This window comes from Amphiura filiformis, chromosome 3 (genome assembly GCF_039555335.1).
Source record: "Amphiura filiformis chromosome 3, Afil_fr2py, whole genome shotgun sequence".
Classification (NCBI taxonomy): domain Eukaryota; kingdom Metazoa; phylum Echinodermata; class Ophiuroidea; order Amphilepidida; family Amphiuridae; genus Amphiura; species Amphiura filiformis.
In genome coordinates, this window is record NC_092630.1 from 28,450,585 (window position 1) to 28,461,809 (window position 11,225).

Below are 11,225 nucleotides of genomic sequence, written 5' to 3' on the forward strand. Positions count from 1 at the left end.
CCAAACATGAAATGTTTATTGCATCACACAATGACACAATTATTGCATAACCTGCGGGTCAAAATAATCAGCTCTTACCTTCAAGAATGGGGAAAATTTCCACTAAACCTCAGGCAGTCGCCACTCAACACCACACATATTTTTCCAGGGGTACTTCCGCAACACACGTATAGGCTTGCAATGGCGTCGCGTCGTCGAACTCCGAACTTGTACCGACTAAACTTTACTCCAATGCAACCTAAATCGGTAGCGAACTCCGAACTTGTAGCATTATTACTACGCTGCCGAGTAAACTTTACTCAAGTAAAACTTATCAGATTTTACTTTAGGGAGGAGTAATCAAAATTTCGCGGTTCGCTCTTTCTTTAGTAAATTATTACTCATTTTTTACTCAAAATGTTTTACTCGGGAGCAAATTACTCCCATTTTTTGTTGTGTACATAATAATATTTATATAGCACGACTATGGCTATACATTTATATAGGTATAGCGCTAAATTATGACAAATATGGTTATAGGCCTACATGTCAAATTAAAAACAAACCCGAACACAAGTCTGAAGCGTGTAATGAAAATGCCAACCCGCGATGGGGGGGGGGCGGGCGGGGGGGGGCGGGCGGGGGCGGTGGGGTCATACAAAATTCACCTGGAAATAGGAGGGACAGAATGTTAAAATCCCCTATAATAACACGCTAATTTTTCTAGGTTTGGACCGTAGATTTTCCCATCAAGCGTGCGTCTCTTAATACGGACTAACCTAGGTAAACAAACAAACAGACAGACAAAATGGTTTTTATAATCATGGAATCCATCTAAATTGAAATTCAGGCTTTCTGCTGGTTGCTCTCGAGATAAAAGTACTGAGTTTGACATTTTCGGAGCATGAAGGGAAAAAGGGTAAAATAAAAACGGAAATTCTGACAAAACTATAACATATAGACCCACACGATGTGCCTTACAGAGGTGGGAAATATCTTTCTTTAGCAAACTATATTAGTTTGAGACGCTAAAACATGAATTCCGTAAAAAGCTCGCGGGCGAACTCAAGGCCTATAAAAATCAAAAATATCACACTAAAAGACACAATTTGATGCTTAATTTTAACACCAGGATTTAAAAAAAATGTATATCCAAGCACCAAGTTTTTAACTGACATTACTGAAGAAAAAAAAAGTATTGCTTTATATTTGACCGAGAAAATTAATTTCATAGCAAAAAGGTGTATCTCTGAATTGTGCTGATTTTAACATGTATCGATCGACTTTTAGCGCGACTAAGCATTTCTAAAGAATCGGTTGTCCAGGTGGCTGACTGTAAACCTCAAACTATAACATTGTGCTCCACTGTGCACATTCACAAAGGACATGGGAAGGGCAACTAAAATTACATATTATGTGATTCAAGGGTCAAAACCGATAAATCGGCATTACTTGGAAAAAATTGTGTCGCACGCATGAATTATAATTTTCACGAATGCTTTAACTTCCATTGTTAATTTCTTTCACTTAATCAAACAAACAGACTACACTCAGAAAAATTGTAATGTTTTTTAATCTTGCATTAATTCCTTTTTAATATAAACCACGGCAGGTTGACGGTTTGAGGGAATTATGGTCAAAAAACGGTGTCGCAGGTGAAATGTTTTCAGTGGCGGCGCCAGGAAATTTTTTCGGGGGGGGCATTAGGGGGCAAAGTGAATTTCTGGGGGCAAAATCAACAAATTGTGCGTAAAATTACCACAAAAGTGGAATTTTTCGTAATTTGGGGTTTTTTCTGGGGGGCAACAGGGGAGAGTTCTGACGGGGGCATTTGCCCCCCCCCCATGCCCCCCCGTGGCGCCGCCACTGAATATTTTTGATATATAATATTGCTCATTCTTAACCAGACGTGCATTCAGTTGGAACATGGCTCGTATTTGAAGTAACAAATCCTACTGATACAAAGCAGCGAAAATTTAAGAAACCACGGCCTATACTTTGAGTTTTTAGAAATACCATCGAAATATGTCGCAATATGTTAACACGTACCTTAGTCGTTACAAACATTGAAATTGAACCAAAGTGTCCTTAACCCGGGGGGGGCGGGGGCACTCCAACTTTGGAGGTGACGCGTATGTAGGGCTGTTAAGACCCCCTTTTTCAGCATCGCTGTCACCCAAAGGTCCAAATTTTGTCCACTTTTTACAAAATCGCCGCCCCCCCCCCCCTTGGAAAAAAATCCACTTTTTCAAAATCAGCACCCTCCCCCAAATGAAATCCTGCGCACGGGCCTGTATCTGGGCCTGTATAAACACATTACAAACACTTTCTTCAAGCTAGGGCGGGGCTTTGGGGAAATAACAAAAATATTAAGGGCTGGGGTATGAACGTTTGGACAGTATTTATTTTGGGACATTAGAGCACATCAGACATATCGAATTGCATTCTGAATACGAAGAATGTCATTCTGATATCAAATAATTTTGATTTTTGAAATTCGCAATTTAATACACATTTTATGGCAAATCATTAAAATTGATATTTTTGATATTTAACAGTACTTGAAGTAAACTTTATAAATCTGATAAGTTATACTTAAAGTGTATGTAGGTGGGATGAAAAGCCGACGATCAATTGAAAATTTTGACCTTTCGTATTGAAGATATGGATTTTTTTCCCAAAACACCAAAAAAAAATTAGGTCTTTTTTTTAAAAAATCCATATCTTCAATATGAAAGGTCAAAATTTTCAATTGACCGTCGGCTTTTCCTTCCTGCTACATACACTTTAAGAATATATCATTAGATTTATATAATTTACTTCGAGGACTGTTATATATCAAAAATTTGAAAAATATCAAATTTTTATAATTTGTCATAAAATTTAGATTATATTGTAATTTTCAAAAATGAAAATTATTTGATATCAGAAAGACATGCTTCGTATTCAGAATGCAATTCGATAGGTCTGAGGTGCTCTCATGTCCCACAAAAATACTGTCGAAACGCAATAAACGCTCATTTTAGATCCATTAAGGGCCTCCCCGTTTTTATAATAAGTTGACAAAGCCTTTGCAATTGGAATTTTACACAGAAATGAATCACTTCACCAAATTTTGAGAAATTTCGGACGATATACATGCTATTTATTTTACTTGGCCATTATTTATCATCCATCGCGTTTTTGACCTTTTTTACAAATTTGTATTTTTTTCAAATTTGATCTTTTTACAGTTGCATTTCTTTCATTTTTTCCAAACATACATACTTTCATAATTTTTATACTTGTGACATTGTATTTCAAAAGTTATACATATCCCGCCACATCGATCCGTGATCATGCATGCACGTCACCCTTGAAGGCCCAATCGAAGCCATTTGATTTGGTGAACGATTTTGACAGCATTATTAATAGGACCCTATTTTAATTTTTTTGGAAATTCGCCTCGTTTTTCGAACTAAAAAAAAAACATGTGAAAAGGCAAATTTGTCACCCTATTCAGCAGCAAAAAATTGCACATTTGGTGATATACAAATGTGACGGGCCCTGCATATCGACAGGCCCATCAACACATTTGATTCCCCCCAACACACCCCCACACACATTTTGAAAAGTGCGGTGGACGTGTTCCCCTGCTCACCCGATTTACGCCTTTGTATACTATGACCTAAATAATGATAAATTTGTTATAGGTTTTCTCAGTTAATTTAACACATTTTTCGTTGTATATGATATCCCGTTAAGTTTGAATTCGTCCATAAAATTTGGAAGTGTTTATTTGTAAACTTAAATATCGTCTTTGGTCAAATATATTGATATTTTGATCAAAAAGATTCATACAATGTTCATTTAATTTCGTCCTATAGAGCGCATTGAAATCGTCTCACCTGCTGCATGGACAGTACTTGCACAAATAATAATTAGTCTTTGTTCATTAATTTTCATGCTTTGATCAAAGCAATTCGGCCTCCATATCTTATAATAACGCATTGTAGGCCGTCATTTTTGGATTGCAGCTTAGATTTGAACCACTGGTCTTGAGTTCTCACCTTGCTGATACGACGTGTCTGAATTTATTCTGATCAAATAACAGTTATCACAATAATATAGTTTGATAGCAAGGTAATCTTTCCACTTCTAGCTTTACCATTGAGGATGGGTCAGTAATGTACAACAGTATAGATGTAGTGCAAGTTTGATAGCAAGGTAATCTTTCCACTTCTAGCTTTACCATTGAGGATGGGTCAGTAATGTACAACAGTATAGATGTAGTGCAAGTTTGATAGCAAGGTAATCTTTCCACCTCCAGCTTTACCATTGAGGATGGGTCAGTAATGTACAACAGTATAGATGTAGTGCAAGTTTGATAGCAAGGTAATCTTTCCATCTCCAGTTTTACCATTGAGGATGGGTCTGTAATGTACAACAGTATAGGTGTTGTGCAAGTTTGATAGCAAGGTAATCTTTCCACTTCTAGCTTTACCATTGAGGATGGGTCAGTAATGTACAACAGTATAGATGTAGTGCAAGGTTGATAGCATGGTAATCTTTCCACTTCTAGCTTTACCATTGAGGATGGGTCAGTAATGTACAACAGTATAGATGTAGTGCAAGTTTGATAGCAAGGTAATCTTTCCACTTCTAGCTTTACCATTGAGGATGGGTCAGTAATGTACAACAGTATAGATGTGGTGCAAGTTTGATAGCAAGGTAATCTTTCCACCTCCAGCTTTACCATTGAGGATGGGTCAGTAATGTACAACAGTATAGATGTAGTGCAAGTTTGATAGCAAGGTAATCTTTCCATCTCCAGCTTTACCATTGAGGATGGGTCTGTAATGTACAACAGTATAGGTGTTGTGCAAGTTTGATAGCATGGTAATCTTTCCACTTCTAGCATTACCATTGAGGATGGGTCAGTAATGTACAACAGTATAGATGTAGTGCAAGTTTAGTAGCAAGGTAATCTTTCCACTTCTAGCTTTACCATTGAGGATGGGTCAGTAATGTACAACAGTATAGATGTAGGGCAAATTTGATAGCATGGTAATCTTTCCACTTCTAGTTTTACCATTGAGGATGGGTCAGTAATGTACAACAGTATAGATGTAGGGCAAGTTTGATAGCATGGTAATCTCCATAGCCGTCGAGTGGCTGCTTCCTGGCTTGATCTGCAATCGACGTTTTTTAAGGACGTGTACATATGAAGCAAGTGTTGTGTTTTGTAACAAGCCCAGGTAGACATATTATAAATCCTGTTCCATCAATCTAACATTCTGCTGCACTGCCCTCGACTGGGACGGGCGGTGGTGGGTTGAGCGCTTTGTTCCCGGGAACCCTCCCTCTCCAGTGCAGCAACTGTTGACATCAGGGAATCACATTACAGTAGTGGCCACTCTCTTCTTGCAGACCAGGAACTGTTGGTATAAGGTGTTGAAACTAACGTGCCAAACCATCACCCCTTAGTATACCAAGCAAACCCTTTGTCATGGATCTGCAGGGCAGGACTTGCACTGCTGGAACATCTTGATGTGTGTAAGTTCCATTAGAGGTTAGGCTGGTCACAAGATCCAGGTCCTATGTAGGGAAGTAAAGCTTGGTCATTTATTCAACTTCAGGTAGGTCGAGTGGTGGCATTATACTGACGATTCACCAATTCCCAGTTTCCAAAGTGTCTGTTGTTGCGTGCAAGCCATAGAGTGTATGTTGCTCTTAATGCTGTTCTCGCCACAGTATCCAGTGCCTTTTTGGTTTCTTTGTTTGTGAGGCCACAGAACTTGAAGCAGGTTCGAAGTGTGTTGTTTGTGAATCCTCTTGATCCCACCTCTACTGGGAAGTATTTCAGTTCCCATCCTGCTGCTTGTACTTCCTGGATTAGATCTGCATACTTCATTTTCTTTCTGAGGTTGGCCTGTGCTAAGTTCTCCTCAGCAGGTCTGTGAGTTCAATTATGATGCCTTGCTTGTCTGATGGTGAGTAGACACTTATGTCTGGCCTTTTCGATGTTGTCACTATCTCTGGAGGAAACATAGCTGGGCATTTGTCTTCATCCCACACTACTTGCCAGTCCTCATAACTTTGGATGATGTTGTCTTTCTGGGTTCTGTGTCATACTACATTTCTGTACTTCGGTCCAGTCTCAGTTTGGAATAAAATGCCGGTGACATTCTGTTGATCTCCGTCGCCTACTGTCCCACATCTAGCTTTCAAAACAGCAGGAACATGTTTGTGGACTATCTCTCGGAGTACCATGTCATGTCTCCAGTTGTAACGGCCTGTTCTAAGAGAGTACTGGCAGCAGCAGTTGAATATGTGCAGCATTGTGCAGCAGTTGTAGCCATAGAGAGTACACTGACCTAGTGGGTGTTTGTTCCAGGTCTTCAAGTTGGCAGGTGAGGGTAGTGTGTCTTGGATTGAGTTAACGTAAAATTTCAGCATCTCAGGTGACCAGGAGTAGAGGAGACTATTCCATCTTGTGTCCATGTGCATGGCTGTTTCCCATCCGAGGAAGCGACCTTGTTTTGCCATTCTATATAAGGAGACAAGTAGGTGCTCTTCTGAAACATCTTTGGTAATGAATGATAGCGTGCTCCTATGCTCTTGCTTAGACATCTGCTCTTGGCATTTCTGACCCTTGATAAAGCCCAGGCCCTGGCGACCATGTTGCCCTCTGCATAGCTCGTTGATAAAAAAAGATGTCTTTCTCTTTCATGCAGCTCTTTCACACCATTCCACTGTTTCTTTCTTCCCTGTCTCTGCTCTATGTGACCATAGATGAACTGTGTCTCCTCGTCCACAGAGTATTTCATGATGTGGTACTTCACCAACTGCATACATTTGAAATGCGTTGTTAAAGCTTTCAGTTGGAGGCCTGCCCATCTCTTGAGGTAGCGTGTAGCCACAGCTTGAAGATTTTGGGCGAATGACACTGGGAAGCAGTAGATGATGAATTCCCAAGATATCCTGCTCACAATGTGGTTTTCATATATCCACATCCTAGCGATACTGTTGACTTGGTCATTGTTTACTCTATCTAGGAGAGTCTTCAGTTTGGACTCAACACCATATCGGACTTCTTTGTCGTTCATATCCTTGAATATCTCTTGACCGAGAAATCGCATGGATGATTGGTGGATAAACGGGATGTCCTTCCCACAGATGTGAAGTTGTGGGTCATATGGTGCATAGGTTGTGGATTTGTCCTGACAATGTTTGACTTCTTCATGGCCAGACTTCTGCATTTAGTAGGTTTAGCTTCCATCGTTCTGGTCCACTTCAGGAAGGTTTCGACCAGGGTGAAAAGATCTCTATATCCATCGACACTTCCTTGTCACTATCTCTGGAGGAAACATAGCTGGGCATTTGTCTTCATCCCACACTACTTGCCAGTCCTCATAACTTTGGATGATGTTGTCTTTCTGGGTTCTGTGTCATACTACATTTCTGTACTTCGGTCCAGTCTCAGTTTGGAATAAAATGCCGGTGACATTCTGTTGATCTCCGTCGCCTACTGTCCCACATCTAGCTTTCAAAACAGCAGGAACATGTTTGTGGACTATCTCTCGGAGTACCATGTCATGTCTCCAGTTGTAACGGCCTGTTCTAAGAGAGTACTGGCAGCAGCAGTTGAATATGTGCAGCATTGTGCAGCAGTTGTAGCCATAGAGAGTACACTGACCTAGTGGGTGTTTGTTCCAGGTCTTCAAGTTGGCAGGTGAGGGTAGTGTGTCTTGGATTGAGTTAAGGTAAAATTTCAGCATCTCAGGTGACCAGGAGTAGAGGAGACTATTCCATCTTGTGTCCATGTGCATGGCTGTTTCCCATCCGAGGAAGCGACCTTGTTTTGCCATTCTATATAAGGAGACAAGTAGGTGCTCTTCTGAAACATCTTTGGTAATGAATGATAGCGTGCTCCTATGCTCTTGCTTAGACATCTGCTCTTGGCATTTCTGACCCTTGATAAAGCCCAGGCCCTGGCGACCATGTTGCCCTCTGCATAGCTCGTTGATAAAAGATGTCTTTCTCTTTCATGCAGCTCTTTCACACCATTCCACTGTTTCTTTCTTCCCTGTCTCTGCTCTATGTGACCATAGATGAACTGTGTCTCCTCGTCCACAGAGTATTTCATGATGTGGTACTTCACCAACTGCATACATTTGAAATGCGTTGTTAAAGCTTTCAGTTGGAGGCCTGCCCATCTCTTGAGGTAGCGTGTAGCCACAGCTTGAAGATTTTGGGCGAATGACACTGGGAAGCAGTAGATGATGAATTCCCAAGATATCCTGCTCACAATGTGGTTTTCATATATCCACATCCTAGCGATACTGTTGACTTGGTCATTGTTTACTCTATCTAGGAGAGTCTTCAGTTTGGACTCAACACCATATCGGACTTCTTTGTCGTTCATATCCTTGAATATCTCTTGACCGAGAAATCGCATGGATGATTGGTGGATAAACGGGATGTCCTTCCCACAGATGTGAAGTTGTGGGTCATATGGTGCATAGGTTTTGGATTTGTCCTGACAATGTTTGACTTCTTCATGGCCAGACTTCTGCATTTAGTAGGTTTAGCTTCCATCGTTCTGGTCCACTTCAGGAAGGTTTCGACCAGGGTGAAAAGATCTCTATATCCATCGACACTTCCTGCTATAATTGTCAGGTCATCTGCGTATGCTTTCTGGGACTGTTTGAAGTCAACTGGTATCCTTGATCTTGCTTGGTCTTCAGTAAGTCCAATAGGAGGTTGAATACCATCAGGAAGAGCACCACGGAGAGTGGACATCCTTGGAATAAGACGTTTTTTTGAGGACGTGTACAGATGAAGCAAGTTGTTGTTTGCTGTATCAAGCCCAGGTAGACATATTATAAATCCTGTTCCATGAATCTAACATTCTGCTGCACTGCCCCGACTTGGAACGGGCGGTGGTGGGTTGAGCGCTTTGTTCCCGGGAACCCTCCCTCTCGATCTCCAGTGCAGCAACTGTTGACATCAGGGAATCACATTACAGTAGTGGCTAGTCCCTTCTTGCAGACCAGGAACTGTTGGTATAAGGTGTTGAAACCAACGTGCAGAGCCATCACCCCTTAGTATACCAAGCAAACCCTTTGTAATGGATCTAGAGGGCAGGACTTGCACTGCTGGAACATCTTGATGTGTATAAGTTCCATTAGAGGTTAGGCTGGTCACAGGATCCTGGTCATAATGTAGTGCAAGTTTGATATCAAGGTAATCTTTCCACTTCCAGCTTTACCATTGAGGATGGGTCAGTAATGTACAACAGTATAGATGTAGTGCAAGTTTGATAGCAAGGTAATCTTTCCACTTCCAGCTTTACCATTGAGGATGGGTCAGTAATGTACAACAGTATAGATGTAGGGCAAGTTTGATATCAAGGTAATCTTTCCACTTCTAGCTTTACCATTGAGGATGGGTCAGTAATGTACAACAGTATAGATGTAGTGCAAGTTTGATAGCAAGGTAATCTTTCCACTTCCAGCTTTACCATTGAGGATGGGTCAGTAATGTACACAGTATAGATGTAGTGCAAGTTTGATAGCAAGGTAATCTTTCCACTTCCAGCTTTACCATTGAGGATGGGTCAGTAATGTACAACAGTATAGATGTAGTGCAAGTTTGATATCAAGGTAATCTTTCCACTTCTAGCTTTACCATTGAGGATGGGTCAGTAATGTACAACAGTATAGATGTAGTGCAAGTTTGATAGCAAGGTAATCTTTCCACTTCTAGCTTTACCATTGAGGATGGGTCAGTAATGTACAACAGTATAGATGTAGTGCAAGTTTGATATCAAGGTAATCTTTCCACTTCTAGCTTTACCATTGAGGATGGGTCAGTAATGTACAACAGTATAGATGTAGTGCAAGTTTGATATCAAGGTAATCTTTCCACTTCTATTCTAGCTTTACCATTGAGGATGGGTCAGTAATGTACAACAGTATAGATGTAGTGCAAGTTTGATATCAAGGTAATCTTTCCACTTCCAGCTTTACCATTGAGGATGGGTCAGTAATGTACAACAGTATAGATGTAGTGCAAGTTTGATAGCAAGGTAATCTTTCCACTTCCAGCTTTACCATTGAGGATGGGTCAGTATTGTACAACAGTATAGATGTAGGGCAAGTTTGATATCAAGGTAATCTTTCCACTTCTAGCTTTACCATTGAGGATGGGTCAGTAATGTACAACAGTATAGATGTAGGGCAAGTTTGGTAGCAAGGTAATCTTTCCACTTCCAGCTTTACCATTGAGGATGGGTCAGTAATGTACAACAGTATAGATGTAGTGCAAGTTTGATATCAAGGTAATCTTTCCACTTCCAGCTTTACCATTGAGGATGGGTCAGTAATGTACAACAGTATAGATGTAGGGCAAGTTTGGTAGCAAGGTAATCTTTCCACTTCCAGCTTTACCATTGAGGATGGGTCAGTAATGTACAACAGTATAGATGTAGTGCAAGTTTGATATCAAGGTAATCTTTCCACTTCTAGCTTTACCATTGAGGATGGGTCAGTAATGTACAACAGTATAGATGTAGGGCAAGTTTGATATCAAGGTAATCTTTCCACTTCCAGCTTTACCATTGAGGATGGGTCAGTAATGTACAACAGTATAGATGTAGGGCAAGTTTGATATCAAGGTAATCTTTCCACTTCCAGCTTTACCATTGAGGATGGGTCAGTAATGTATATACAACAGTATAGATGTAGGGCAAGTTTGGTAGCAAGGTAATCTTTCCACTTCCAGCTTTACCATTGAGGATGGGTCAGTAATGTACAACAGTATAATAGATGTAGTGCAAGTTTGATATCAAGGTAATCTTTCCACTTCTAGCTTTACCATTGAGGATGGGTCAGTAATGTACAACAGTATAGATGTAGTGCAAGTTTGATAGCAAGGTAATCTTTCCACCTCCAGCTTTACCATTGAGGATGGGTCAGTAATGTACAACAGTGTAGATGTAGTGCAAGTTTGATAGCAAGGTAATCTTTCCATCTCCAGTTTTACCATTGAGGATGGGTCAGTAATGTACAACAGTATTGATGTAGTGCAAGTTTGATATCAAGGTAATCTTTCCACTTCTAGCTTTACCATTGAGGATGGGTCAGTAATGTACAACAGTATAGATGTAGTGCAAGTTTGATAGCAAGGTAATCTTTCCACTTCTAGCATTACCATTGAGGATGGGTCAGTAATGTACAACAGTATACACCAGGCACAAAAAG